The following is a 6389-nucleotide window of genomic DNA, read 5'->3' as shown; positions in this document are numbered from 1 at the left end:
ATGATTTATATCTCTATGGGTTATGTGGCAAATTACAGCTTTGAACTAATTGTGGTTTCTGTTTTGCAAGTGTTTGAACTGAGTTGGATGTGAAATGGAGCCTGTTGAATGTCGAGTAGTGATCCACTTTTTGTATTTGAAAGGACGCACACCACAGGAGACTTTTGATGAAATGAAAGAAACTGATGGTGATAATGCCCCATCATATGACCTGGTAAAACGCTGGCATCGTGAATTCAAACATGGCCAGAAGTCTGTGGAAACAGCTCCCAGACCTGGCCGCCCCCTTTCTGCCATTGATGAGGCATCTGTCCGTCAAGTTGAGGATGCCATTTTGGAAGATCGGCGCATTACTATTCGCCAAATAGCCCAAGATATCAAGATTAGTACAGGGTCTGTGTAAACTATTATTCGTGATCATTTGCATATGCATAAGGTGTCTGCCAGATGGATTCCCAGGTTGCTCGCACCATTCCAGAATCTGCTGGCAAGATCATGCTCACATGATTTCTGAAGTCACGGCGTGGTTGGAAATATATATATGGTTGTCACGTCGTGGTTGGAAATATATATAATTATGCATAGATCATCGTATAACGATTAGATCACTCTCTGACTGGCGTAAATGAACATTTAAAATGAAAATGTTTAAATTCGACGTTATTTCACGCGGTTAATGGTAGCCGAATGGATTAGGTCTTCGCTAAACCAAGCCAGAGATGTCTCGTGATGCGGGGTTCGAATCGTTCGACTGGTATTAATCGTGACACCCTGCACTGAAGATTCCCGAAAGGATGAAACACTAGTGTCTGTAGGTATTTAATTATTATAGTAAAAAAAATAATTATATATATATATATATATATATATATATATATATATATATATATATATATATTTCATGATTTTCTTGGGGGTACAAAACTTTATTAAGGCAATCATGAAGGGAAGGCGTATTCCTTTGGAATTCATATTATATTAAAAAAAAAAATAAAAAAAAGACCGAGGAGAAAAGGAAAATGGATAGCGACAAAAAAAAAAAAAAATGAAAGTGGGGAAATAGAAAAAAAAAAAAATCAAAACGAGTCAATTGACATGTTTCGCCCTCGCTCATCAAAATTGGAATCGAGAGATTTATTTTTTAGTAATTTGTTTTCTTTGATGAAAAAATCTAAAAAAGAGACGGAAGCAACGGCAATCTAAAATTCACCCCCATACGATTGCTGTTTCTCCCGTCTCTTTTTTAAACAAATTACTAAAAAATAATGCAGCTAAAAAGTTAGAAAGAATTAAATGATCCTAATTATGATATAATAAAATTATTAATTTTTATGTAAATTATAAAATTATTAATTCCATCTACTAACTAACTAACTAATGAATTAATTTTATTCAAACAATTTTCACTGTATAAATATATGCAAATAATAGGGGGGAAATAAGTTCAATCCAGCGACTGACACCCTTTCTAACTCAACAATAAACAACAACATATGCAAATAATAAATAAAATATTTATCAATATTCAAATTTTATTTTTAGCTGCAATATTTTAAGTCTAAAAAATTCTTATTTTTTACTTTACTAGAATATCTTGTTCTTTACTTTTCCAGGTTGAATTTCTTGTCCTTTACTTTTCCAGGTTTAATAAAATCTTAAGAATATTACTTTTCATGCGCGCATTTTTCCATATAATATATATATTATCTAACAATCAACTGGTATGGAACCTTCACATCATAAATTTTTGAATTTATTGAATGACTAAAATATTATATATATATATATATATATATATATATATATATATAAATATATATATATATATATATATATTTAGCAAAAATGGTAATTAGTAAAAACGTGATGGAAGTGCTCAATACTATTGCAGAGCAAATATTTTTTATTTTTTTATTACCGATTTATATATATATATATATATATATATATATATATATATATATATGTTTATATGCCCCAGTTCAGTCTCAAGAGACAATGGATACCTCCTGAAAGGATAGCTGCACATATAATTGTGATGCAAGGATTGCGCAATCCCACCCACCCCTCTACTGAATCAGCACTGCTTTAGTTCAGTGGCAAGGAGAGGTCCAAGCCGACTGGAAACAGTGCCGAGATAAGCAGAAAAAGCACATACAGCACATGAAATTTCCAAAGGGTCACCCATTTTTATACCGACCGGGCTCAACATTGCTTAACCTCGGTGATGTTGTATTTATGGATTTCACAATAACGCCTAAGGAATTTGTGAGCAAACGACTTTGTTAAATTTTTACTTGGTTTCTACCGTAACATTTTACTTTAAAACGACACTTTCATAGGTTTTAAGGTATGCTGAAGACTGCCATCGCATTTAAACTTTTCCCAAATAAGTAGTTTTCCGGATATTAAGCAATGTAATTCCTGATGTTAAAACTGGTAGCCATTGTTGTACGTGCAAGCGCGCATATTTGTGGCGCACGCGCTTACAACAATGGCTACCACTTTAAACATAAGGAACTACATTGCTTAACATCCGGAAAACTATGTATTTCCTGAAAATTTAAATGTGATACTCGTTTTCAGCATACCAGAAAACCTTTTTAAGTGGTAATTTTAAAGGAAAATGTTAAGTGAAAATTTACCGACATCTTTAATAGAGATGGACGCGAGCGAAAACGCATCCAATATGGGAGATATTCCAATAGCCTCTATAGTACAATTGAATTGAGCCCAGATTTCGTTAAAAAGAGAGAAGGAAAAAGATGGTGTTCACTTGATATGTATTAATGTGGGCGAGGAAGGTATCCAATTTACTGTTCGCTCGGCATTCCCTTTTTTGTGAAGGAGGTGGAGGGAAGGGAGATGATGTGCTCAGTCAGCAAGCAGGCAATGACCCGGGCACTCCCCTCTTTTTTTTTTTTTTTTTTTTTTTTTTTTTTACGTGGGGAATGTGTGGACAATACGGAAGCAGAGGGGAGTGGTTGCCGCCTTGAACTGGAGCTGCTGAGGGCTAACTGGTATCTCTTGACCCGGAGTGGAAATTGCGATATACCAAAGAGAGAGAGAGAGAGAGAGAGAGAGAGAGAGAGAGAGAGGGTAAAGAAAAAGTAGGAGGGGAGTAAAAAGGGAGGGTGACGAGAGAGAGAAGAGGTGCGCGAAGGGGAGTAAAGACAGAGGGGAGTAAAGAGAAACAAAGGATGTAATGAAAGAGAGGGGTAAAGTGGGAGGGTGACTACAGAGATAGAGAGAGGGGAGGGTTGCGAGAGGAGAGGTAAAGCGAGAGGGGGAGCAAGAAGGAGCAAGAAAGAAAGATAGACAAAGTAAGTACACTACATTTTTGTAGATGACTTGGGGAGTTCTATTTTTTTTATTTTTATCAGTAAAATTGGTATTTTGTTAATTTTTTTTTTTCTGGTCGTCTTTTTAAAACCAAGGAGGACTTGAAGATTGTTAAAAGATATTCTTATTTAATTCGAAATTATTTTAATGCGGGGGATGCGGCTCCCCCCCCCCCCGTCCACTAGAAGAGGGCCACTCAACTAAGTAGAACTCAACACAGGCAATTGCGAAGAAGCCACGAGGAGATTACGAACAACTCTGGAACTGTTCACCTGAGTAAAACGCCAAAACGGACGCTGAAGATAAGTTAACTTCTAAAATTTCAAAATATTATCCTCACTATGGTCGCTTTTAATAATAAAATAAAATAATGATTTAAAAAAAATGGACACTGAAGAAATAAAATTTAAAGACCAAGAAAGACACGTGGATCGTTAATAAATACTCTTATTTAGCTCGAAATTATTTTAAATGTGGGGGATGCAGTGCAGTGCAGTGCACTGCAGCACTCAGCAGCTCCCCCACTAGAAGAACTTCTCATAACTAAGACAATTAGGAATTGCGAAGAAGCCGCGAGAAGATTACGAACAGTTTTAAATCCATTCACCTGCGTAAAAAGGACATTAATGGATTAGTTAACTTCTAAAATTTCAAAATATGTCTGATTTTAAAGCAATATCTACTAATAAAATTGAATAAAACGGACATTGAAGAACTAAAGTGCAGGTACTTTTTTCACAGGTGACAAAACTATCATGAACACCGGTTCGCTACCTCCCTCACGATTCCTCCGTCTTTTGAGCATTTTAGACGAAATCTTCGCCTCCAACATACAAAAGTTTCCCCCGAAAGGTAATTTAATTTTTCTTTTTATTAACCTTTTTTTATGTTTTTGTTTTTTTTTTAAATTTTTATTTTTGAATTCCATTTTATATTTCCGTGGTTTCTTTGTTTAAAACTTTCGTATTTTTGGGGCCATGATTTTAAACCTAACTCCCCAAAATGGAGAATGGCCATTTAAAAAAAACAACAAAAAAACCGCTCAAATTTGGACTGCGTGGGGATCAAAATCGTTTTACTAATTTTCAAATCATAAAACTGCCGAAGATTTACCTTTCGAATTAATATTTAAAATATCTTAAATACTATAAAAGTTCTACAATTACTTATTAAAAATACCTTTATACGCTAAATATTAAGATCCTTTCCAACTCCCCCTACACTCGAAAAAGCCTTCACAATGACGACTTTTACAGGTTTTCAGGGTATGCTGAAAACGAATATAAGCATTTAAAAGTGGCGCACGTAAACAGTTTTCATGGTATGAAAAACTACTTTTTCCAAAAGGTGGGGATAACTTTTCTATATGAGTTTAACGTAAAATGAGCACCCACTTTCTGGCCACCTACTGATAATTTTTTTTTTTTAATTTGACCCAAACAAGTGGTTTTCCGGATATTAAGCAATGCAATTCCTTATGCTATCAGTGGTTTTCCATTTCAAAAATATTCGCGCGCTTGCGCGTACAGGAACGGCCACCACTAATAACAGGGAATTACATTGCTTTAATATCTGGAAAACTACTTGTTTACGGCAAATTTTAATGCGATAATCGTTTTCAGCATACCCAAAAACCTTTAAAAGTCGTCATTTTAAACGTGATTGTTAAGGTGGAAAGTAAGTAAAAATTTACAAAAAAAAAAAAAAAGTTAATCCTAAGTGGCCATAAAGTGGGTGTTCATTTTACGTCTAATTTATTTAGAAAAGTGATCCCCACCTTTTTTGAAAAAGTAATTTCTTCATATTATGGAAATTCTTTCTGTGCGTCACTTTTAAATGTTATATTCGTTTTTAGCACCCCCGAAAAACCGTTTACAGCCGTCATTGTAAAGGTTTTTTTGAGTTGGAAAGAATCTTGGAGTATGTTTATTGTTTCACTAGGTGTGTCAGAAATTTCGTGAAAATAGTGAATAATTCCACCCCATCTTCCCAAGCTTATAACTCCTTGAAAAATGTAATTCAAGCCCTAATTTATTTTTTTTTCAATTAAAGGAGCAAGGACCAAGGTTTCATTAAAAACAAAAACAACAAAAAAAAAAACGTGTTTTTTTTAAAAAAAGGTTTTAAACTTCGCACTTTACAGGTAAATTTCTAAAAAACAGTTCTTTTTTTTGTTTGTTTTAAATTTGAATATATTATTTATTGACCTTTTCTCTTCAATTTGTGATATATAAGACTTTGGTACATAAATTAATTATTTACTTTTTAATAGACATTTCAAAATGGGAGGCGTGAATTATTCGACCCCCTGTCTTTCCAAGCTTATAACACCTCGAAAAATGTAATTGAAGCCCTAATTTTTTTTCAATTAAAGGACCAAGGAACAAAAAAAAATGAAAAAACAAATAACGTGGTTAAAAAAAAAGGTTTTAAACTTCAAAATTTACAGATAAAATTCTAAAAAACACTACGTTTTTTTGTGTTTTAAATTTGAATATATTATTTATTGATCTTTGCTCTTCAATTTGTGAGTAAATTAATTATTTACTTTTCGGTGAGTAAATTATTTACTTTTTAATAGAAACTTGAAAATGGGGGGGGGCGTGAATTAAAAAAAAAAACGTTTGTCTAAAATATTATATTCGGTTTATTGGAAAGAACATAAAATTTCACATTGACCCTGAAAATATCGAAAAAAATAGAATCAATAGAAAAATGTTGATAGATTTTTAAAGTTTAAAAATTGAAAAATATTGAGTTCAGAAAATTCATTACTGTTTTAAAAAAAATATTTCTATTACTTTTAAAACAACTTTAATAGTTTATTTTGGAAGTATAATCCATAAAGAAAATAAATAACCTACTTTTAACAGAAATTACGAGATTTTTATATTTTATTCGCAGTTTCGTGTTAGGGGTGTCAAAAATTCCTACAAAAATTCTGATACACCTAATGTTTCACTGTCCGCAGTCCTTCCAAAAAGTGGTAAAAAAAAAAAAAATCAAATATATAAAAAATAAAAGTATGCATATAATATTATTTAAGG

General features: G+C 32.9%; 1 protein-coding gene across 1 annotated transcript in view; it reads left to right on the top strand.

The window, feature by feature from the left end:
• Positions 1–2955: 2955 nt before the first annotated feature.
• Positions 2956–6389, top strand: part of LOC145270872 (uncharacterized) — an 86840-nt gene continuing 83406 nt past the window's right edge. The window contains exons 1-2 of the mRNA XM_080126427.1: positions 2956–3323; positions 4084–4194. The gene's annotated coding sequence lies outside the window, so the exon portion shown is untranslated. The remainder of the gene's footprint in view (positions 3324–4083; positions 4195–6389) is intronic.

The sequence above is a fragment of the Euprymna scolopes genome, chromosome 46 (assembly GCF_053919585.1).
Source record: "Euprymna scolopes isolate OS-2025 chromosome 46, ASM5391958v1, whole genome shotgun sequence".
Classification (NCBI taxonomy): domain Eukaryota; kingdom Metazoa; phylum Mollusca; class Cephalopoda; order Sepiida; family Sepiolidae; genus Euprymna; species Euprymna scolopes.
The sequence above is the reverse complement of the archived record's forward strand: the minus strand, read 5'-3'. Positions and strand labels throughout refer to the sequence as shown.